Source organism: Columba livia, chromosome 7, assembly GCF_036013475.1.
Source record: "Columba livia isolate bColLiv1 breed racing homer chromosome 7, bColLiv1.pat.W.v2, whole genome shotgun sequence".
Lineage (NCBI taxonomy): Eukaryota > Metazoa > Chordata > Aves > Columbiformes > Columbidae > Columba > Columba livia.
Genome location: NC_088608.1, coordinates 14,824,163 through 14,846,225, shown reverse-complemented (window position 1 = coordinate 14,846,225; position 22,063 = coordinate 14,824,163). Strand labels below are relative to the sequence as shown.

Below are 22,063 nucleotides of genomic sequence, written 5' to 3'. Positions count from 1 at the left end.
TGCGAGAGGCAAGAAAACCTCATTCAGTACCTCTTGTTCTAGTCTGAAAGGCATGAGAAATGTTATTGTTAGAGCTGTAGGATAACAATACACTCATTTTCAATGCCCAACAGTCTGTGGTTCTAGTACCAAAAATCAATTTCCTCTGGAGGACCAGCTTGGACAATCCTTGGAATCGATGTTTTAAAAGCAGGGGGTTTTGGTCTATTTGCTTCTTGGCTTTGTATTTTGAATGTCAGCTGCACTATTATCCTCCCTTTCTGGAAAATGAAGAATGAATTATGAAGGTGGTGGTCATGCTTTTTATATTCTGTCTATGAATATTGTAACTTAAATTTAGAAATTACTTTAATAAGTGTTCAACAATCTCCTGTGGGTTATACATAGTTCCTACTATTGTACCAAACCCTTGATATATATTCTGAGAGCAGGATGGGTGCCACTTTCCAATTTCTACATGTTTTAAGTCTGAAAAGTGATCCGGAGTTCAAGCCAAAGAACAGCTAACAACAAAGCACAGGGTTTATTTTGTGCAGAAGTATGCTGCTTACATTACAGATTAAGCCTTTACTTTGTATAAAATCTGTGCTACCCCGTTTCTCACAAGAGACAGCTTTAAGCCTGACAATATCTTGTTGAGAATCACCAGGTGGAGTTATTGCACACATTTTAGAGATTATTTTTCTGACTACATAAGCACTGTTAAAGATATAGTTACATTAGTTTTCATTTTGTGAAATAATTTCTGACTCTAGGATGTATCATAAGTCATGAGAGATGCTATTTTCTGCTCTTAAACTCCCTATCTAAAGCCTTTTCTGTTAGCCCCTGGGAAGTAAGCAGTTATATCTGGTCCTAGTGTCTTAAGACAACTGTCTACATGTTGTTTGCAGTCTTCACGGTTTAATATTGTTTATGCAGTCTAAGTAATCACATTGTACAAAGTATAAACCTGAACTGTGCATCACACAAGTTTGTAAAGGTAATGAAATAGGCAAGAAAGGATGAGATGTGTTTGGGTCATTCTTGCTGAGTGTGGAAGAGGAGTCAAAATCAACGGGGATCACAGGAAGAGCAACAGGAGGAGTGATGAGGAGTATGGCAAAAGGTCCTTGAAGAGAAAGGAGAATGAGGGTGGGTGAAAGTGGGAGATGAAGGAAAATACTGTAGGGAATACCTGGAAGAGAGTACAGAAGGCCATAAGGAAACAGAAGAAAAGGCATGAGAAAGATGGACGATAGAATGCAGGTGAGAGACATGCTGAGGACCTCAGAGTACAGGACAGACAGTCAGGTACAAAATACATTTGGAAAATGCTGCAGGGAGAGTTCTGACCTGGCTTGGGATCACTCTGGCCACCAGCAGCAGTGCAAGACGAGTGAGAATATGACAGGTGTCTGTCACCATCAGGCTTCCTGCTGGGGGGACACAGGAACTGTGTCTGTTGTAATATAACAAAGGTGTAGTGATTAATTGGGAATCTGCATGTGCAGTTATAGCTGTTCTGTCTGAATGTCAGTAAGATAATGTGAATGCCTACTTTAAATGTTAAAATATTCTTTAGATTGTAGTCACATGTGTTTCTTTTGCTCTTTGGAGTCAATCCACTGAGAACTCTGACTCAGAGACAGTGATCTTTCAAAGTCAAGTTGATATTTGAACAGCACTTAATACCTGTCCTGAAAAATCTAGACTAAATATCCATTAAATGAAAGCATGTGACTTCACACTCTAAACTGGGGTAACAAATACCTAAGTAATTTAAGATTCAAAGAATAATTAATCAGAATTTACTCCTTGCTTACTGTGGTTTTGTTGGGGAATTATGATGTCTGTCCTGCTTGCAAATAAAAACATATTAACAAAGTAAAAGCAAGGAAAAGTTCAACACATAAGTAATTTTCACTGAAGAGCTTGGCACTGGATTTGCTTCCTCTGTCACTTCAAATCACTATGGAGGACAGGGTGATTAGAGATTGGTATAGATTTACAGAGAGAAACTGCTTTATGATTATGCAAGAGGTCAGTCACATTGATCTTCTCTTTCAGTTTATATACCCATTAAACGCCCTATGGGAGAAACAAATCCACTAGTTCTATAGATGAAAACCTCTCTGTTTGGAAAGGGTGGTTCAAGCACAAGTACTACCCTGTGTAAAGATACCGAACTATCTGTATGGCAAACGGAATCAAAGTCCGGCATACATGGAATTGATTATCCCGTGTAAGCTGCAACTGTTTAGTCCACAAAAAATTGACTTTTACCTGGTGAGCAGCAGAGGCAGAAACCAAATAGTGGGTCACCCACCACAGGTATTTATGCTGTCACTTGATAATATGCAGACAATTTGGGAAATCCTGCCTCTCATTTTTATGTGTGCTTTGCTCTACACCAGACAGAATACCTCATATCTCACTGAAATAAAATAATGATAATTTTCCCTTTAATTTGTTGAGTCAGAGATATCCTGCTTTTGAAACACAAGATCATTACTGAACTTTAAACTGCAGGATGTGCGACAGGGAAGTAATTCCACATGGCACTCTTATACTACTGGGTTGACAGACACAGAAAAGGAGAAAATGCCCTAAGAAACACTTGAGGACTTGATTCCTACCTCCCCCCACTTCCTCTTTTTAGCTCTAAGGCAGAATAAATTCCATTTGTGCATCTTTCCCTCCTTCTCTTTGTGCTTTTCTTGGATCATGTTTTATTGTTCTCCTGTTGCTAAACTGATATTTCAAGATATTACCTGTTGTGAAGCTGGAGAAAGAAATATTGTTGCTGGCTTCTGTCACCTTTCTAGGAGTTAAGGTTACCAAAATTAAGATTAAGGGCACTGGAAGAATGAGGGAACAGGGCAAACAAATCAGCTAAGTGGAAAAAATGACAGCGCTCTGTCTAGGTGGATTCTCTGTGAATCCAAGGAAGGTGTTACTCAAGTAAGTGATTGCCGTCACTTTTGCAATGTAGGTATCTGTACATAATTAGGTGTGCAAACTGGCAAATCTCATCTAAGGCATGCCGTGAGGTCTGAATCATCACTAATGATCTTTCACATTATTGGTATGAATGCAAGGAATGTTAATATCCCTGTGCATTTACCTTCCAATAGATGTACATTTTTCTGACAGCAACTTGTCCTAGAAGGATGTGGAAAAGAGAAGAAACATCTGTTAATTCCACTGAAGGCTTCAATACGCTGATATAATTTTGCTAAGAAATTCTTTGATTCCTCCCTGGGATGTAGAAGTGCAACAGAATGTCCTTGGTCTCCCTGCATTTTATTAGAGTTTTTTTTTAATAATTATTTTTCACTTTTAAGGCAGAAAAACGTTGCACTATTACCATCAGATTAGTTAATCTACATGCCTATATTCTAGTTTCAGAAATTCCCTGGATGAGAGAGGTGTTTTGTTAAACAGTTAAGAGGGACGTGTGACATATTTGCATTTCTTGAGAACTTCTTCATACAAGTCTCTCCAAAGATTTAATATTTAAAAATAGTTGTTGTCTTTATTGACACTACTTAACTGTATTGTATTTAATGAGGTCATTTATTTGCCCTTTGGTATTGGCATTGTTTGCTAGTTATTATGTGCCCATTCTATGTAGTGTACGTAGGGCTGGACACAGGTACTGTCAGACTAGATCAGACCCAAGGTCTCTAGCCTCCATATTCTGGATCCAACAGTGATGGGCATAATAATTTTTACAAGGTATAAGAATTATCATAATGAAAATTTCTCATGTGTTTATTAAAAATACCACTCAGTTCCCAGGTAAATAAAGACTAGCTTTAACCTCGGTGTTTCAGATTTCTCTTGCTTCTAAGATGTTTCTCTTTTTACCACTAATAATTTTAAGTCTTAAAAACTTTTATATCTTTCAATGTGCAGTTGCTCTAGGAATGTTTCCAACCTCTTTTGCCCACTGATATGCTGTGGCAGTGAGGCTTACAGTCTTGTGGAAATTTTTAACTACATCTTAAGTACCATGAACATACCCGTTTTGATATTATGAGAAGAGGAGAATAGGATTCCAAATCTGAGTTTGGGGTGACTGATTTTTCTTTTATGTTTTTAGATTACACCCTGTTTTTTCTGTCTCTTTTCTAGAATAAACTTCCCCAACACTTAAAATCTCTGTTCACATAAGGGCACTTCCCAGGCTGCTGTTTTCTTTCCTTACCAAATCCTTTCTAATTTTGCAGTGTTGCTGGGGAATGGAGCAAATAGAACAGTGCTGGGGAATGGAGCAAATAGAACAGTGCAGATGTAATAGATGAGTCTATACTTTTTTTTTTTTTTTTTAATTCAATCATTCCTTATTCTTCATTGCATCCGACATATCACCTAATATTGTACTTTACTCACTTTAGTTTGAGTTAACTTCAGGGCTTCCTGCCTAAAAGACAAGGTCAAAGTAATGAAATACCATAAAAGAAACACCATTCAGAGAACCTCAGTTTGTAAAAGGATCACTTGAGGGGATTATCTGCAACCAAAAAAGTTGGAGTAAGTTGACATAACCATCTCCTGGCTGTATACTTCTAGGGGGTATGTGAAATAGCAGCAGCAGGTGTGTTCTTATGGGCTTTCTACTCCTGAAAGATGGCAAATAAGGCAGACTTGGATTCCTGATTTGGGATGATGATTTCAACTGATATGGGGCATGCCTAACAATTGCCTCTAATCTTTGAACAGTTTGGGGCTCTGCAGTTACTCTGTTCATGTGCGATACCAGGTCATGTGTACCATGTATGAATGAGTAATTGTGGGAGCTTTGGTACAATAAGCACAACCAATGATTTGTGAAGTCAGAATGATCTCAGAAAAGTGTCACCAGTTGGTACATACCTCATGCTGAATTACAGTGTCATATCTGACCCATTTCACCTGAACTGAGACATCAAACCTTAGGCTAACTGAATGTTGCTATTTTGTTTACTGTGAGCAAGATGAGGTAACCTGCTTCCCTTCACAACCTCTAGAAACCCTGTGTTTTCAGCTAAGCTCAAATTTCATGTCTAATATTATGAGAAATATGGTGTTGTGAGGTACTGCTTTCTTTTGGGGACCCCAATGGCTACTTCTAGGGGCCTGTGAAAGATAACAAACCAAGCTAAGCCTGTTACCCATAAGGTTAAATTTGCAGTGTGATAGTCTGCATGGATGTTGTAAATTAAAAACTGTTGAAAACCACTTCAGTCTGGTCAACAACTACTGTAAAGTGCCACACCTGGCTTTTGTGATTTGAAAGTAGTCTTCACACAGAAACTACTTCTAGTTTCCTTGAATAGTTTGGAGAGGTTTTCTTTCGTTGTCTTGTTATAATTGTAGAATGAGGCAACCTCGGAAAACTGTAGGGAGAATATTAAAATACAATGAAATGTCTTTAAGGCATGACAAAACAACACAGAAATAAATAGGTAGGTAGTCTCTGCTGGAAGAAAATAAAAAAATAAATAAATCTGTAGATCATTAAACTCAAGGCCAAAATGAGTAATCAGTGAATTTGGGCTGCCATTTCATACGCATTAGCATCTTAACAGGGAGAAAGGTATTTCAGCCTGGAATTTTGAATTGTTTGGAAGAGAGTCTGCCCACTTTTCAGAGGGTGGGTAGGGTAGCACAAAAAGCAACAACTGTGGAAACTAGTTTAGGCTTTCCCACATCAGGAGGAAAAAAAAAAATGAATTATTCTGAGGAGGAAAGGTTGGTACTTTAACAAAATATTAATGACCCCAAATAACCATAATCTAAAAATTAAGTAAAAATTACATAAGAAAAGTGAGCAGTTTGTGGAATTCAGAAGTGATGTTTAAGAGCAATGAGATGTTTTTTGGAATTGAAATGCAATAGGATGAGAGAGATTCATTCTGTTCTCATGTTAAAAAGAAAGAGCATGCATCTGGTTGCTGAAGGCCCAAATATGAGGAAGTGTTGACATTTCCTATGTACAGTGAAGTGGAAAGCAGAGCAGCTACAGGAGTACTTTGTAGAGTGCAGAGCTCCTCTACAGCCCTTTGTGTAATCTGTGTCTTTCCTTCATTTGCACTGCCCAAGTACAGAAGTTTGACTGTTACAATGCAAGCTGAATTGTTTTAGACTAGCAAACGGAAACCAGCAGCTAAGAAACAGTGGGACATGGTGTGGGAAACCTGTTCTGATCTTAAAAATCTCTTCTCTGAAGAGGAACTGCAGCTCAGAGCAGTAAACCATGCCCTTATACTGGCAGGAATGTATTGCCCAGAATGACGGTGACATTCAGTGGCCTCTGCCACAGCATATGCTATTTATGTGACACTTGTGAATATAAGCAATGGAGATGTAGTGCTGAGAAACATGTGGCTCTTATCATACTAACAGTAATGTAGTTTTTCATGCTTGAGTTGTTCGTTAGTTCAATGGATCCTATTTTTACTTAAGAATATGCGGTGTCTAGTCTATGAATTGTGAATTATGAGTTAGGATGTCTTGTGTGTCACCTTACCTGACGTGACGGACCCCAGCCTGATGTGAGCTAGCTGCTGCTCTGGACAAGGAAAATGATAGATAATTCATTTGAGCTCCCTTCTTACAACATGGATGCATCTGATTCAGGTCCCTTGGGCCCATAAACTCAGTCCTGAATTACTGAAATTGATGATAGTGGGGGGGAAAATACACTAACAGAAACAATAATGGCAATGAAAATGTGCTCAAGAGAAAGCTTACATGGCTGGCTTCGAAGTTAATGTTTGGTCACTAAATAAACAACAAATGGCAAGCCAGCTGTCTCAATTTAACAACACCCCTCTCCAGACAGAATCACTAAGGTGTATGGCTAATAGACAGCCAAGCTAATTGCCTCTGGTTCTGTTCATATTCAGATTCTGGCAAGTCCCATTCATGTAGTGCTTGCCTCAAGCTATTTAGCCCTGGGCCAAATTGCCCTAGACCCATCTGATCAATCTGCAGAACTCTGGATTTTGCAGTAGACTAAAGGTTCATGGGGCTGGGGATGTCAGTGTGACATTCTATGGCACAACATAGATGGATATCTGCACCATGGTCCAGCACCTTTACCCTCTGTTATCCAGTTCCTGCCTTGACCAGCCTCACTGATGAAACTGATGCGGCTCTGGGGACAGCTATTCACAGATGCGGTGGCAATGGCCTTAGGAGGCAAACTATATTGCAAATACATTAGAAAGTGTGTGGCCTCCAAAAGCCATTGTCCGAAACCTTGATGGGGAATGAGTAAATGCTCCCTGCAGATTTATTCCATTATTTACCAGGCGAAGACAAAGCTGTCAACAATGATATCTCCTTCCCAATTAAGCTCACTATTACAGTCCATAAATCACAGCATGCCTTCTCTGTGGGGAAAGAAAACCTGTACAATTTCTGAAAATGCTCATAAACACAGTGTGTAGGAAATAGCTATTTTTTTTTGTTTTGTGGGGTTTTTTTTGTTTGTTTTTTTTTTTTTTTTTTAACCAAGTGCATTCCATCATATTGCCTTAATATCGAAGCATGACTAAGGCTATTAAAGAGATCAGGCAGTTGTGTTACACTTTAATACCAGATGAAGGTCACAGAAGACTGCTGATCATTTTGATTAGTATTGTCTTCTAGCCCTTTCCCACCAAATGGCAGAGAATAGGACTACAGGTAATTCTATTCCCTTGTCCCAGATCAGGATCAACTCTGTCTGTCTTCATAAGAACATCCAGTGACAAGGCTGCCAACACCTTTCCCAGGGAACTGATTCCAGTGCTTTGCTACTTTAATTCAGGAAGCTTCTATTTCTTCCATGCTACAATATGAGCTTATTGCTTATTATTTTGGGTGCTTTCACTTGCACTTAGACTAGGAATTTGTCATAGGAGACTGGGGTTGATGTGGAGGGGTTTTTGTTTGTTTGTGTGTGGTGATGGTGGTTGTTGTTGTTTTTTGTTGTTTTCCCCTGGAAGATGCTGTAAGCAAATTATGTGAGCCTGGTGGGACTGCTAGTCCTTTACACATTGGTACAAATCAGGATGGAACTGCAGAGGGTGCTCATAAAATGACAGTTCAGATATCCTATGAGAAAAAAACCTCCCAAATTCTTTAAGAAGGTCTCCCTACTCTGAAAATGTGAAATAAAGTAATAATGAAATGTGAGATACTACTGTGGCAACGCTCATTAATATGCTGGTTGCAGGGAGTGATATGGCTCTTCCTGTACTCTAAGTAACTGTATGAAATACCCCAGTCTTTAGGTAAGTAGAGTGAAAACCCTGGGAAATATGTGGCATGAGGTTTCATTAACGCCTGCCTTTAAGGAATTTTGTTAATAAATCTCTCCTTTTAAACATGGAGAAATCCTAAGCCTAAGAGCTAATGCACAGAACTCAGATTTAGTGGCAAAGGTGGAAGTTAGTTACAGCTCTGTGAATCTTTCCCATCCAGGCTGAATGTGCTAGGTGGGATAAAGTACATGTCTCTCACCTGAGAAGGGACATAAGCCACTATTTTTGTTTAGTGATGGTTTCCTACAACCATGATGGTTAATATAAATCAGATTAACTTGTCCTAGTCACCTGATTTCACCTAGTCACCTGATTTCACAGTCTTGACCTGCCATTTTTTGCAAACTGAGTGTCTGGAGTTTTGTTTGTTTCTTTTGGGCTTTTTGCCTTTCTGTGTTGTTTGTGTGGTTTTTTTTTTTTTTTGTGTTTTTTTTTTTTTTTTTTTTTTTGTTTGTTTGTTTGGTTGGTTTTTTTTTTTTTTTCCTTGGAAAGCTGAAAAGTTGCTAATCAATAAGCAGTTCAGCACAATTATCTCTTTATTGATGGTGTGCCTGCCTGGCTGCCCAGCTGTCTGGAGAGAACCATAGTTCCTGTGTCTCATGGTCCATTGACCAACAAGCCTGAGTATGTCATATAGTAATAAAGCACAGTGCACTTTCCATGAGACTGATAGAATAGAGGCTGAAATGTGTCTGTATATAGTGTTATGTTTTAGCTGTTATGCCTATTATGTGATCCCATAGAAAAAATTTGTAAAAATTAATCCAAATAACTTATGATGTATTGTGCATAAACACTATGTATATTCTGATTGATGTAGTACTGAAAATGTCTGTGCACATTTCCTGTCTACAAACTGGCTTATTTATCGTAGTGGCTACACACACAAGTCACTTTGTGTACTGCTGACTTCAAAATGAGAGAGAGTAGATAGATACAATGATCACGAAAGACCAAAGGAGGCTTTGGAGAAAAAGGATAAAGCTCTTGGTTTGCCAGATGAAGCAATTGTGCTGGGTCCATACTGCTGCTGAAGTATGCCCTATGGGACCTAGCTGATACAGGGATGGAGAAGCACAACTCATACTGGACAAGCTCTTTCCTCCCTGCTCTCTGACAAGGTTCAATGCAGGTGCCCCACTCAAGCAGGGAGTTTTGTGTAAGAGACACCTGTCATTCTCCTATACTCCTTATTTTTTCACTTAGAGGGGTCAAAGGTTCCTCCATAACAGAATCCTTCTATTATGTGGCGTGAAACAGAGTTTAGGCAACCCAATAGCAGAAATGAAAAATCTGCACTGTTTAGTGTGACAATATCAACCTCTCCATATATCCAGATACAGGTAACTGAACCAGCACTGGTTGAACCAAGTCTTTCAAGTTAGCTCCCTAACCATGGAATATACAAATAAAATACTTATGATGACTATTCATTTTTTTTAGGAGGCCAGGCTGATATTTTCTGTGCCTCATCTTTAAAGGGAACCATGAAAGTTTATCACATACAGGAAAAAAAGAAGGATTTTATATTCTTGCTTCAGGTAGAATAAAAGCACTGGAGGAGTTGGAAATGTCTAGAAAGTAAACTAAAAGCATGAGATTTTAAAACCTCATGAGGGATTACACATTCCATTTAAACTAACAAATCAGACATTCTTAATCTCAGGAGAATATATGACTAGAAAATATTTCCTGGGTGATCAAATCCAATGTCGTCTTCTAATACACAGTGCTGACCATAAATTGATCAAAATAAAAGGATGATGAGGGTGCCTTTCCTTCACTACCAGGAGGCTTTTCTGGGATTTCAGTGCTGTGGGGGTTGTAAACATTTTTCTACTTTCCAGTACGGATGTATTTATGGCCAGTTTGCTGTAGTATAGATTGCTTTACTTGTATGACCTTTACACGCTTACTGTTCCTGATAAGATCACAGGTTGTCCTTCCTCAGGTAAGCAGGTGCTTTAGTGAGTGGCAGAGTTTGGATACTTTGGATACTTGGCATGAGAAGTGTAGTGCTTGTGGAAAAGAAATCAAGATTTGAGATAAGGGTGGCTGCAGCCACTAGAGAGAGACAAGATCACACTTACTAGGCCTAAGAAATGCCATGTATATTAAAAAAATAGACCAAAACAGACAATAGCCCTAATATTAAAATTTGCTCCACTACTCATTTTTTGAACACCTCTTTTGTCCCTGCAGTTCTGAATCACTTAAGTTGCTTACGTGGGATGTGGTGGTACAAGGTACAATGGGGGGTGTCACCAAGTGTGATGAAGAACTATAACCTCAGGACTTGCTGAGGTGTTTCCATCCAGAATATAACTGGATTGAAAGTCTGAGATACCATTATATTTATTACGTGGTTGATGGATAATGCATATTTCATTATTTATACAGGAGGTCTACTCTGTGCTTTCGAACCTAAACTGGAAACAATAGCTACAATAAAAAAAAAAAGAGAAAAAAACCCAAAAACCAAACAAAACAAAAACAAAAACAAAAAAACCAAAAAACAAACAAAAAAAATCCTGAGTCTTTTCAGCAAGAGAAGCTGCTGTCTTTAGGCCTCTTCTGAAGGAAAAGTACACAAAGTAACCATTGTGGAGTTGGATACATAATAGTAGAAATAGAGGATATTAATAGAGGAAAATCAGTGACAAGAGAATACACAGATTGCTTGAGGTGAGAGATTATCCTGCATCATAAACACATGCTGTTGTTATTTCTAAGCTGGAAGATGGAGAGACCCTGGAAAAACAGACAGACATCAAGGTCTGCAAGATGGTGTATGCTCATTTGCTTTATTTTATCCAGTATCTTGTGTCTACTAGTGCTCCTAAAACTAGAATTCTAAATTAAATTGGACTTCTTTCCTTGCATGAAAACCTGTGTTACTAGTTTTAATTTCAAATTATACATGTAATATACTATGGACAAATGCTAGAAACCTTTGAAGGAATCTGATCTAGTGGAGCATGAAATGAAACCCATGGGCTGTCCTGCAGTGTGAGAGTGATTTAGAAAGATAAATAGCAGTGCTTATGTTTTCTGTACATGTATGTGTTTTTGCACACAACTTGCAATAGCAAGCTTTCCCTATGTATGTGACACAGGCTGCCTTTCCCATAAAAGGTTGGATCAGAAGATGTTTCCAAGTCCCTTCCAACCTGGGCTGTTCTATGAGGATGAATTGTTACTTGTTCAGTGTCCTTGGTGCAGTTTCATGGTGAGATCAAGCATCCCTGGACTGGCTGTGTGATGGGCAGAGGCCAGATTTACTTTGCTGTGTCCCTGGGGAGGGAAGAGTAATCCTCTGTTAACAGCTGAAGATTGCTTCCCAGAGACCTAGCTGGTGAAAATAAGGAACACATTGTCTCTAGTAGTGGTCTGATTATGAGCCTCACTTCCCTTTCATGCTCCTTAAGCACAAAAGAAAGTGTGATACTTGGACTGTAGTGAGTACTGGAAATCCTCTGTGGGCTGTACAAGGGTAGAGCACATTACTGACAGTGACTTGATATATTAACTAGGTCAATGGAGAACAAAGACATTTTTTTTTGCAAGATGAACCTGTCTACAAATGACCCCCCATAGTCTAAATTAAAGAATCCTTTATGAAGCAGTCATCCTTCAGGGAATCAATGCTCAAATATCAGTGGCTCCAACCTCTAGAAATGCTCTCTAAAGATTTAAATTAGAGACTGTGAGGGTGGGATTCTATCTGCTGATCTATGTGTGTGGTATGTTGTTTTGCTTAGATACACAGGCTTTAAATATCTAATTAAATGCTGCAGTCATCAAAGACTTAAGACAAGGATGGGTTTTAACCCTTCTTTAAAAGAGATGTTAACAGAGGGATTGTTCAGTAGTGGGGAGTTCTGAAGAAAATAGATCAATGTCTTTGTGTTAACCTCACACTCTGGCATTTTTCGTGAAAGCAGGTCTGAAATGTGATGTAACAGCTGAGACTGCTTCCCAGAAAGTTGTTATACCTTGTCTGTACAAATATGAGCTTTCTGACATATTCAATTATTCTTTTTTTAGTATTTTACCCTTTTGAAAATTAATTTTGAACACTAGTTATGCAAATATCCTGACACAATTGAAAGGGCTGTGAGGAACAAGCAAATGTGGTTGAAGGCAAGAATGATAAACTGAATCTGTTGCAATGAAGAATTACGCTCTGATTAACAAATGCATATCTGTTCAGGGGGAGTTCTGGGAACCATTAATATTCAAGCTTGAATATATTCAACCCATGTTGTCGTATGTGGACTGGATTTGTATCGGAGAGATATTGCTTAGTTTGATAACTTTTTCGTACTCCTCTCTCTTGTTTCTGCTCTTTCATTCAATGATAGATAGGCTCCTCTACTGTTTCTTTGATAGCCCAAAAATATAATGTTTGTAACTTGACTGCCTCTCTTCCAGTGTGTTGAGATAGTGTTTTCCAGTTGGAGCCTGCCTGCAGCTCCAGGTTTTTCTCTGGGCTGTTCTCGTTGTTAATCCTTGTCTTCAAGTATTATGGCAGCATTCACACATCCTAAACTGTTGGGACTCTGCTGTACTGTGCACTATCCATGCAAGCAGAGCAGTGAGGTGTGGAATCTTGGAATGGCTAGTTCAAACAAAATGCTGAGTATATTGACAAAGATTTCAAATAATGATGCTAGGACAGCATTGTGAAAAATAACGTTAGCGATGGTTACTGAAAGTCTCAATAGATTTGGAACTATCCTGTCTGATCATGATTTTGTTCTGATTGCCCCATATAACTGGTGAAGTTCCAGCTTTCACTGCAGCTTTAACTGGCCTTAGCCCAGTTACATATCAATCCCAGTTGCTTCATGGGGAACATGGCTGATAGCTGCTAATTGCTGCAGCTGTCTTGGATCACTTGGGGATCTTTAAGGAGCTGTGCACTCCTGGAGATTACTCTAAACCAACAACAACAAAATTAACCAATGTAAGCGCAACAAAGAAAAAACAACTAAAGTGTTGTGGAGAGAAGGCTGTTCAGGCATTTTGATCTGTATGTGTGTGTTAATAGTTAGTGTCCTAATTACTTATGTTCTTAACCTTGTCTTTAAGTTGCAAAAATTTCAATAGCTACTAGAAGGTAGCTAGTGCTGAAGAAAGTTCATATTTCAGCCTGAGACCCTGCAAAATGTTCCTTTAAAAAGGAAGGAAAAAGGAGAGAGAGAAAAAAACAAAAGAGAGAAAAAAAGCCAAAAAAAAAGCCCTAATGTATCCAAGGCAAAAAAGATGAGAAGTCTCTTATTCCAACTGAAAAAGAGAATATGTATGTGTGTACAGCTATAATTTGCAGCTCCTAACTAGATAGTTCTGAGCAAAACATACAAGAAACTCTAGCAGAAAGCCAAGCACTTTGCTGTGGCTTATATAGCGATTCCATTACTATGGTGCTGCACAAACGATGCTGACACAGATTCACATGTGTGAAGATGTTGTTTTTCGAGTGAGGTCTGTAGCCAAGTGACTGTAAGAACCAAAGTAACTTTCTGGGGAAAAAGACAAGATTGGAGGGAGGATGAAGAAGAGGGAACTCTATATCTCTCCCAGTGAAGGATTATTTAGTAATCTTCAGCCACATGGCTTTACTATCAGTGGTCAAAAGGTCAATCCTTTTCAACATTCAATGAAACAAACACGGTTGGATGCTTTTCCTTTCCTCATTCCAAAACTGCAACTGAATGTGACTTTTGCTATTGAAAATACCTCGAGGTGCTATATTGAGTTCTATCAAGCATTGTTTTACACCTGGTAATATTCACCAGAAGTGGATCGGTATTTCAATGCATTTTCAGAGAAATTGTTGATCAGTTTGACTTATTACTGCCTCCAGAATTTGATGATAGATTGTTATAAATAGAGGTAAGAAGACGAAATAGCAGATGCAAGGAAATATGATCAGACTTGTACTTTTGAAACTGGTTTTTAGACAGCGGCATTGATAAGCAGGGACCTAAGCTTCTAAAAGCTATTTGTGATGCTTTTAAGCAGCTTCTGTGGCAATGAGAAAGTTATTGGGGGTTTGAGTGTTTTTAAGTCGCTAACATTAAGTGGAATGTTAAACTGAATAGATTTAACATGTGTTCTTTGTGAAATAAAGCTTTAATGTTATAAAAGATAGGAAGAATTTGTTGTTTTTGGATGCAAAGGAGCAGATTTTTGTCTGGTTCCATCACTGAAAGGAAATTCAGTTGAGGGTTTCTGATCTCCTGAGAAGGCGAAAATAACCTTAAGAATAGGAGAACAGAGCATTTTGCTTGTAGCCTTGAAAATAATGTTTGAAACAAACAATGACATTATTTGCACACCTGCATCAGCACTGCAGAAAGGTAATAATCTGTAACCGCACTGAGGACTCCTGAATTTTAACAGCAATAATTCTGTGTACTTTAAAATTGTTTGTCTTGAAGTATTTTATAACTAAGTGAGCATGAAACACAAAGAAAAATGGTAGCTGACAAAAAAAAAAAAAAAAAAAGAGTGCTCAGCAGCAAAAGGAGAAGCATGTTAGCCAGAAAGGTGAAGTTACACCAACATTCCAGTCAGTTTCTCAGAGCCTGTTGCTTGTAACCTCATCAAACCTACCGAACATAACTTAGGCACTCCATGGAAATCTCTGGAGAATAGAAACGACATTCATCACATTGCTAGAATTGGTCTTGGGGTTGAATAAGCAGACAAATCAACTAGGCTCCCAGTAGAATGGAGAGAACCTCACAGAAACCAGTTTCAGTTTGGGGCCTCTGTGTGCCTAGGAGGAGGAAGAATGATGCTGAATCTGAAATGCATTCATAAAACCTGTTCAGAAAAAAAAAAAGGCCTTCAAAGTAACAAATTAATTCCTAACTATCAGGATCGTATTAGAAATTAGGATATATTTTCCGTAAATATCACAGACTACAAATAATCTGATCAGCTCTCTCAGTAGTTAAGAAAATGAGATCCCATTAAATCTCTTTATTAGACATTTAAGATGATGCCATATGTTAGCATCTTTGTAATTTCCCCAAGATTTGCAATGAAGGCATTTGATCAGTGATTTGGAGATGGACTCTCTTAGTGTATATCTTCTTCAGTTACCCGAAGAAGTATACAACTTCTGATGCAGTGCATGCCTGCTTTATGACTGTTACTTATTACCAAAGGCTGATAACTCTGTGTTAAGAATATAATAAATAGATGGAACCTGTCTATTGCCTCATTCTTATTTCATCAGCCCAAAGAAATAATAAAATGCAGCCATTCTAAGGTGAAACTATTTTTTACCATGAAGAGAGAAAGGATCCAAAATAAGGCATAATAACAAAAGATGCTGAGGGAAAGCACAGGGCCCAGTTTAGCAGCTCAGAGGGTCATGTTTACTGGAGAATCAAACATTTCCTACAAGTAAGGAAGAGGGCCTTCTCTGTTCCTAGAATATGTAAGGCTGTGCTCACTTGAAAGATGATGTAGAAATACAATATACTATATAAACACATCCATCTATGTGAATTTTGAATGCACCCAACTGTGAGCCTTCATACTTCATGAGTATGCTTTCTCAAGCTGCTTACTGCAGGAATCAGTGCTCTCTGCAGCTCTGTTATAACATATTGCTGTTTGACAAGAAAAGGAAGAATCTCAAAGGGGATCAATTTTGCAAATGACTTGCTTCTAAAAAACACCATAGAGTGTAGCTCACAGAAACAAAATAACAAGAAGAAGTCAAACCCAAGAACAAAGTCCTAGAGGCTCTGATGTGTCATCGATGCAAATAACTAGAAGATCCAAGGCTTAAGGAAATTAAATTGTCATGCTTCAGTTCAGTTGTAGTTCTTAAAGTTATGTTTATTTCCTGTTATTTATTCATGCAATCTTTAATATACTCACAAATGTCAAGGTAAGTGCTATTCTTGTTCATTAAAACATTTTGTGGATCAATGCTTTCATGATATGCAAAGAGAAAACAATCTTCTCCATTATTTTCTGTTTTGACTGACAAATTAACTTGCATACACCTTCAAAGAGATCTGATGATAACAGAAACATATCTCTTTTGCCACATATTATAAATATTCATTAGAAGACATGAACACACAGTGGTTGTTCATGAGGCAAACCCTTATTAAAGCAATAATTGCAGTGAGAAATATCAGTTAGCCAGTTACTTTATCTGTCTTTTTAACCTGTTACACTCAGAGCTTGATAGCTCTATTGCAGATCCTCTTCATCATTTTCTTGTCCTTTACTAGCTGAGTGAAGACTAGGTCCTTCACAGGACAAATCAGTCATTTTTTGGTGTTTTCACTCCAAGTTACAAAGTCTACATGAAAGTCACTTCTTTCAACTAGTTCTCAAGCCCCCCAAGATAATAATTTATTTTATTAACTTGACTGAAGTTTTTGGTATCAGTTGCTGTGCATGAAGACTTGGTATGCTTAGCAGTTCTGATTAATAATTCTGGTAGCAAGTTTTGAACACTTCTGTAAAAATCTTTAGTAAACTATTTTCATGCAATTAATCAAGATATTTGCATCATTCTCCTAGTGGTCAACTGAGTCACCTATGGACAAAATACTTATATCTCACTATATATCACCATTACCAGAAGAATTATCACAACTGTTCTGGTAAAGCTTTTTGCTTGTATGGTACCTACCAATCAACATTAGTGAATGAATCTTTACAATACCCTTGAGGTAGAGGCTTTCTAATGCAGTTGCGGAAGCTGAGGTGCAGAGCTGTAGTTTTGCCTGAGGCCAGATATGTAACTGTTGCATGCTGGAATCAGAATTTTTCTCTGTAGCGCTTCCAACAGAGGAGATTGCACTCTTGGAGACGTATGTTGGACATCACTCTGGTAAAAAGTGAATGAAGGAATGAGGTTTCTGACTCATTGTGTAATTATTGGCTCATTTCTGGGGAGGAAAAAAAAATCTGTGATAAATCAAAGTTGGAAAGCTCTATGCTTCCTAAATGCTGAACTATTCGCATTTTTTTCTCAAGACCATGCTAGATTAGAGAAAAAAAATAAAAGCAAAGTGAGTTACTTTTAATTAAACTATGGTTAATGTTTGAAGGCATTATCCAAAGGCTACAAAATTCCACAAAATCCATTAGTTTATCTGGGCTTTAGCTCAGGTTTTTATTGTGCTTAGAAGTAAAATTTTCATGAAAAGTCTCAGATAAGTTCTTTAAATGCTCATTGACTGAGACTCTCCTCATCTGTCAAAGGCTTGATCTGAATGCAATATTTTTTAGTTAAGACAAAAGAGCTTATTTAGTCTCACAGTTTATTATTTCATATTGGGAAAATACGCTATAAACTGGTGAAACAAAGGCAACCCAAAGGAAACTTCCAACTTTAGTTACTGTGTTGATTTGGATAGGGACAAAACACACAAGGTCGATATTATGACTATGGTATAATGCTGAAAGTGCTGTTACTGTGCAAAACAGTACCTTTTTTGTCTATACATTTAACTCATTGTTTTACCTGATACCACTGCAATTTCTCTAAAGATTTGATGTGAGAATTCTGCTTGAGAGGTTATAAAAGAGTATGTTAGCAACATCTGATTTTAACCCTCCTGGCAACAGAACCATTTGCAGGAAAAGAAGTCTAAGGACAGTAGTTTGAGTTCAGCCATGACGTGTATCGATGACAGCCGTATTTTGGAATCTGGAGATTTATTTAAATAAATCAGAAATGTTTCAAGTGGCCAAGTATCATCAATATCTCAAATTATTCCTCATTTCTTTAAGTCAGACTTATCTTTTGCATTTTAATTAACTAATTATTCTAACATCTCCCATGTCCCACTGTCTTTACTAACTCAGTAATTTTTTCTCTCTGATTTACTACTGACTTGGTGTATAGTACTATATTTTTATGCTCTTGACAGCTCTATCTCTAGTTCACCTCTTCTCTGGAGCCACTGAGTTATTCTATTCTTTCCCTTATTTCAGTGCTGGAGTTTTGAAAATTATTCCATGGATAAGGATATAGAGCTCTATTGAGTGTATTACAAATTCTGAGTAGGTGGTTGTAAAATTTTAGCTCTAATCTATAGCAATCTGAGTATTTTATTATAATGTGGACAAAGCTTTTTTTTTTATAGTTATGGTGGATTGGTTGTGCATAATTCACTGGAAACCTCAGCTCAGATCTCAAAAGCTAATGAATTGTCAAATTAAATATTGCAAGTTATTAGCAAAGGATTAGACAAAAAACGACAGAATATCATTGTGCCATTGTCGAAATCTATGGCATGTCTTGAATACTGAACACAGCTCTCACCATCTCATCTCAAAGGATTTAGCAGCATTAGGAAAAGTACAAAGAAGGGCAAAAAGGCAGATCGAAAAGATGGAACGACTTACATATGTAGACAGACCAAACAAACATTGAGTAAAATAAGCAGAAAGAAATGGAGGAAATCATAGAAATTAACGAAATACCATGGAAAACACATACACAGAATGAGTGTCCACTGTCTTACAACACAATAACTAGGAACCAATGCAATCATAAGGTAACTAGGCTAAGCAAACAAAGATTACCTTTCCACTAAAGCAACTAATTCAGTTGTGGAACTCTTTGGCACAGCACGTCTGGAGGACAAAGGTAAAAATGGATTTGAAAGGAGACAAAAGTAGCTCATAGGATAAAACTCTTCAGAATGTATTTTCACTTAACTGTTGTGACACAGGATAAGGGTGAACCCTCAAAGGTGCTCTGCCTCAAATAGGGAGATACTTCCTGCAGCAGAGTTTTTATTCCTGGTCCTCACTGTTAGGACAAATCAAAGGCAAACAAGGAACTCAATTAAGGTCAATGGCAAAGTTAATGAGACTGCGGTGGTAACAAGGAACAAAAGTAGGAAGGCCTTTTCAAAGGTGTTTTTATTTAATTTTTAATGCAGACCAGCCGTTTTTAAAAAAGTTTCTGAAGCATGAGCTCATTTAATCTTCAAAATCAAATCTAATACTGACTTTTTTAACGTGACTTCTGCTGCTTTCTCAGATCACCAAGCTATCTAGCATTTTTCAGTTCTGTGATCCATATTGATTTCTCTGTTTTTAATAAGGTCGCTAAAAGTGAATATCACAATATCATAGCCTCCATGCATAATTCAGCATTTGTTGACACTGAAGGCAGCTAAATAAAGAAAATCTGATTGCTTTTAGAAGAAACTCCCAGAGACCTTATTTATAGAGTTGGTGGATAAATTTCCCCTTCTTTTTTGCCTTAGATTTAGAAGAAAAAAGAAAAAGAAGATTCTTTCAAGTCAGTTTATCTGCTTCAACTATTGTACTTGCAGCATTGCCTTTTCTGTATCTCCCCAAAGTCTTGCTTGAAGATGATAATGCATACCTTAAAGTATTTATTTGCCTAGGGGGAAGATCCTTCATATTCATTAGTCTAATACAAAAAGAAGAATAAGACCCATACTTTTAAACTTCTTTTCTTGCTGAAGGTGTTCTTAGCTGTTGAGGGGTTTACTTCTTTAAATAGCTGTTTGTGAATGAGAAAACCCTGAAGAAAAAAAAAAAAACACAACACTTCCAGAACAAAGAAACAACCTGAGAATCTGCTTGTCCTCTAGAGCAGTTCCTTCATTGTGTAAATCAGATCATGAAACAGTTCCACTCTACAGCCTTGAGTAATTTGGCCCTCTGTCAGCTGCATCTCTCCTGCTAAATAAACTGTTTCATTTGGGCACTGAAGGCCTCTAGCTGCTGAGCATGTTGGTCTCCAAAACTGGGATCTTCATTCAAACTGCCTGTTAAGGATCCCAAAAAACCTGAGCTGCCAGACTGTGCTGAGATATGAAGATATGCTGTGAAAACAGTGATTTCCCATGCTCCTTCCCACAGAAATCGTCAGAGTCTGTTTAATTTGTGATATTAAGCTTGTAGTAGAGTAACACCATTTCATTTTCCTTCAAACGTGTCTTTTCAGCTTTTAATCTGAACTCTGGCTAAAATAAATTTGAAGAATTCACAGTATCCGATAGCATAGATGCAAGGGAACAGCTGCTTTTATTTTCCTGAAAGCTGTGAAGTAAGACAACAGTTGTTGGTGCACCTGGAAGGGAAGCTAAGAACTTGGCTTTTCAATATTTTTCTTTTTCCTTCATATTTCTTTCTAACCAATATTATTAATTAGCTTTTGCATGAGACCCCTTAGGAATTCCGATTAAAGCAACCACTTATGTAAAAATCAATCTTTCAATGGCAGGCTTTCTTAATCTTCCAAATACAATTTCCATTTCTCACATTCTAGGTTTATTGATTATACTTCAAAATGCTCATATCATCTGTTGGGCTTATTGAATTAATCTGTATCTAATAACTTAATTGTCTTGAAAAACAGATGTGCTACTTCCACTGAACGCTAAAATTTGGTTACAGACATCTAAGGAAATGACAGCACACAGGCACATAGTTATTTAAAATCATTTAATTACCTAAACTTTCACACTCAACTGCAGTGAGATTTTTCAGTATGGAAGGATGAAAGTGTAAGCAGACTACTCTGCTATTTTTGAGGAAAGCAATAGATACTTTTTTATGCAGAAGCTTTGGAATATCCATAAGTGAAGTTAGGATGCTGTTGTACTTGGTGTTGGGCAGCCACAGAAAAAACTAATTTCTCCTCTGAAAAGCCCTGGTATTTAAATGTATAAGAAAGACAGAAATACAGTGAAAAGAGAAGGAAAATGGCTTGTCTGTCATTATATAAGCAAAACTGTTGAAATGTGAATCCCTTCCTGTTTATTAGGAAAGGATGAAGAAAGTAGTGAGCTGGTCATTAATTAATAAATGACCTGGAATTTCTTATACATACCCAAAATAATGATTTGATTTAAGTAATTAAGTATAAAAGCTGAGGTTTATTGGAATAATTGAAATAACTTCTGTAGTTATAATAAGTGGCTAGAGCTTATTCAGGCAGTAGAAGAATGAGGGAGGGTGAGAACTTGTGTGTGTCAAGCAACCATGTGAATATATTTACTGTATATCACCTGGTATTCTGGCTGGTAAGGAACCATAGACACCCCATGAACTCTTTCAAGGTGAGAGTTTACTTTGAAGGATCAAGACTAGGACATCAGGTAAAAGACATCTTTGTGAACAGCTGAAAAACAAAAGCAGAGCACAGTATTTCATATTGGCAAGGGTTTTTGACTACCTAGATATCAGTTGAGAATGGACTACATCAACACCCATAATTTTTATGTAGAAGGCAGATGAAACTATTAAAGGAAGACTCTGAAGGTTTCATTCTGATAAAGTGATAATAACTCCAGGAGGATGTCAGGGGAGAAGACAATATTACTGAAGGTAATAAAAGGGAGTACACAGAGTTTACCATGCTGGGAACAGGAAAGAGCAATAGCAATGCCCAGTTCCATCAAAGTAACTTACTTGGTCAATAAGGCTTTCCTAGCAGCTGGTACCTGAAAAAAATATGTTGTCATTTATTTTGACCATAGGAAACCTTCTGATATTTTCTCCCATCACTTTCACAAAAGCAAGATAAGGAATGATTTTCTGATGAAAGTACTACAAGGTGGTTGCAAAGGTGATTGGAAAAAAAAAACCCTTACTCTGTTTGAATAGCTATCGAGGACTCTGTTGTTCTCTTAGAAGTATAGGAATTAAATTGCAGGAAGGGAAGCTGAAATTGCAGTCTGGAAAGACATGTGTCAGTAAGCATTGTGAAGCACTAAAAGAGCTTACAGAGAGAAGGCACGGAGTGT

General features: G+C 37.6%; 1 long non-coding RNA gene across 1 annotated transcript in view; it reads left to right on the top strand.

Annotated features, from left to right (window-relative positions):
- The window catches only part of LOC135580012 (uncharacterized), a 68,804-nt gene that overhangs the window by 8,364 nt on the left and 38,377 nt on the right, over positions 1–22,063 (top strand). The gene's annotated exons all lie outside the window — the stretch shown is intronic.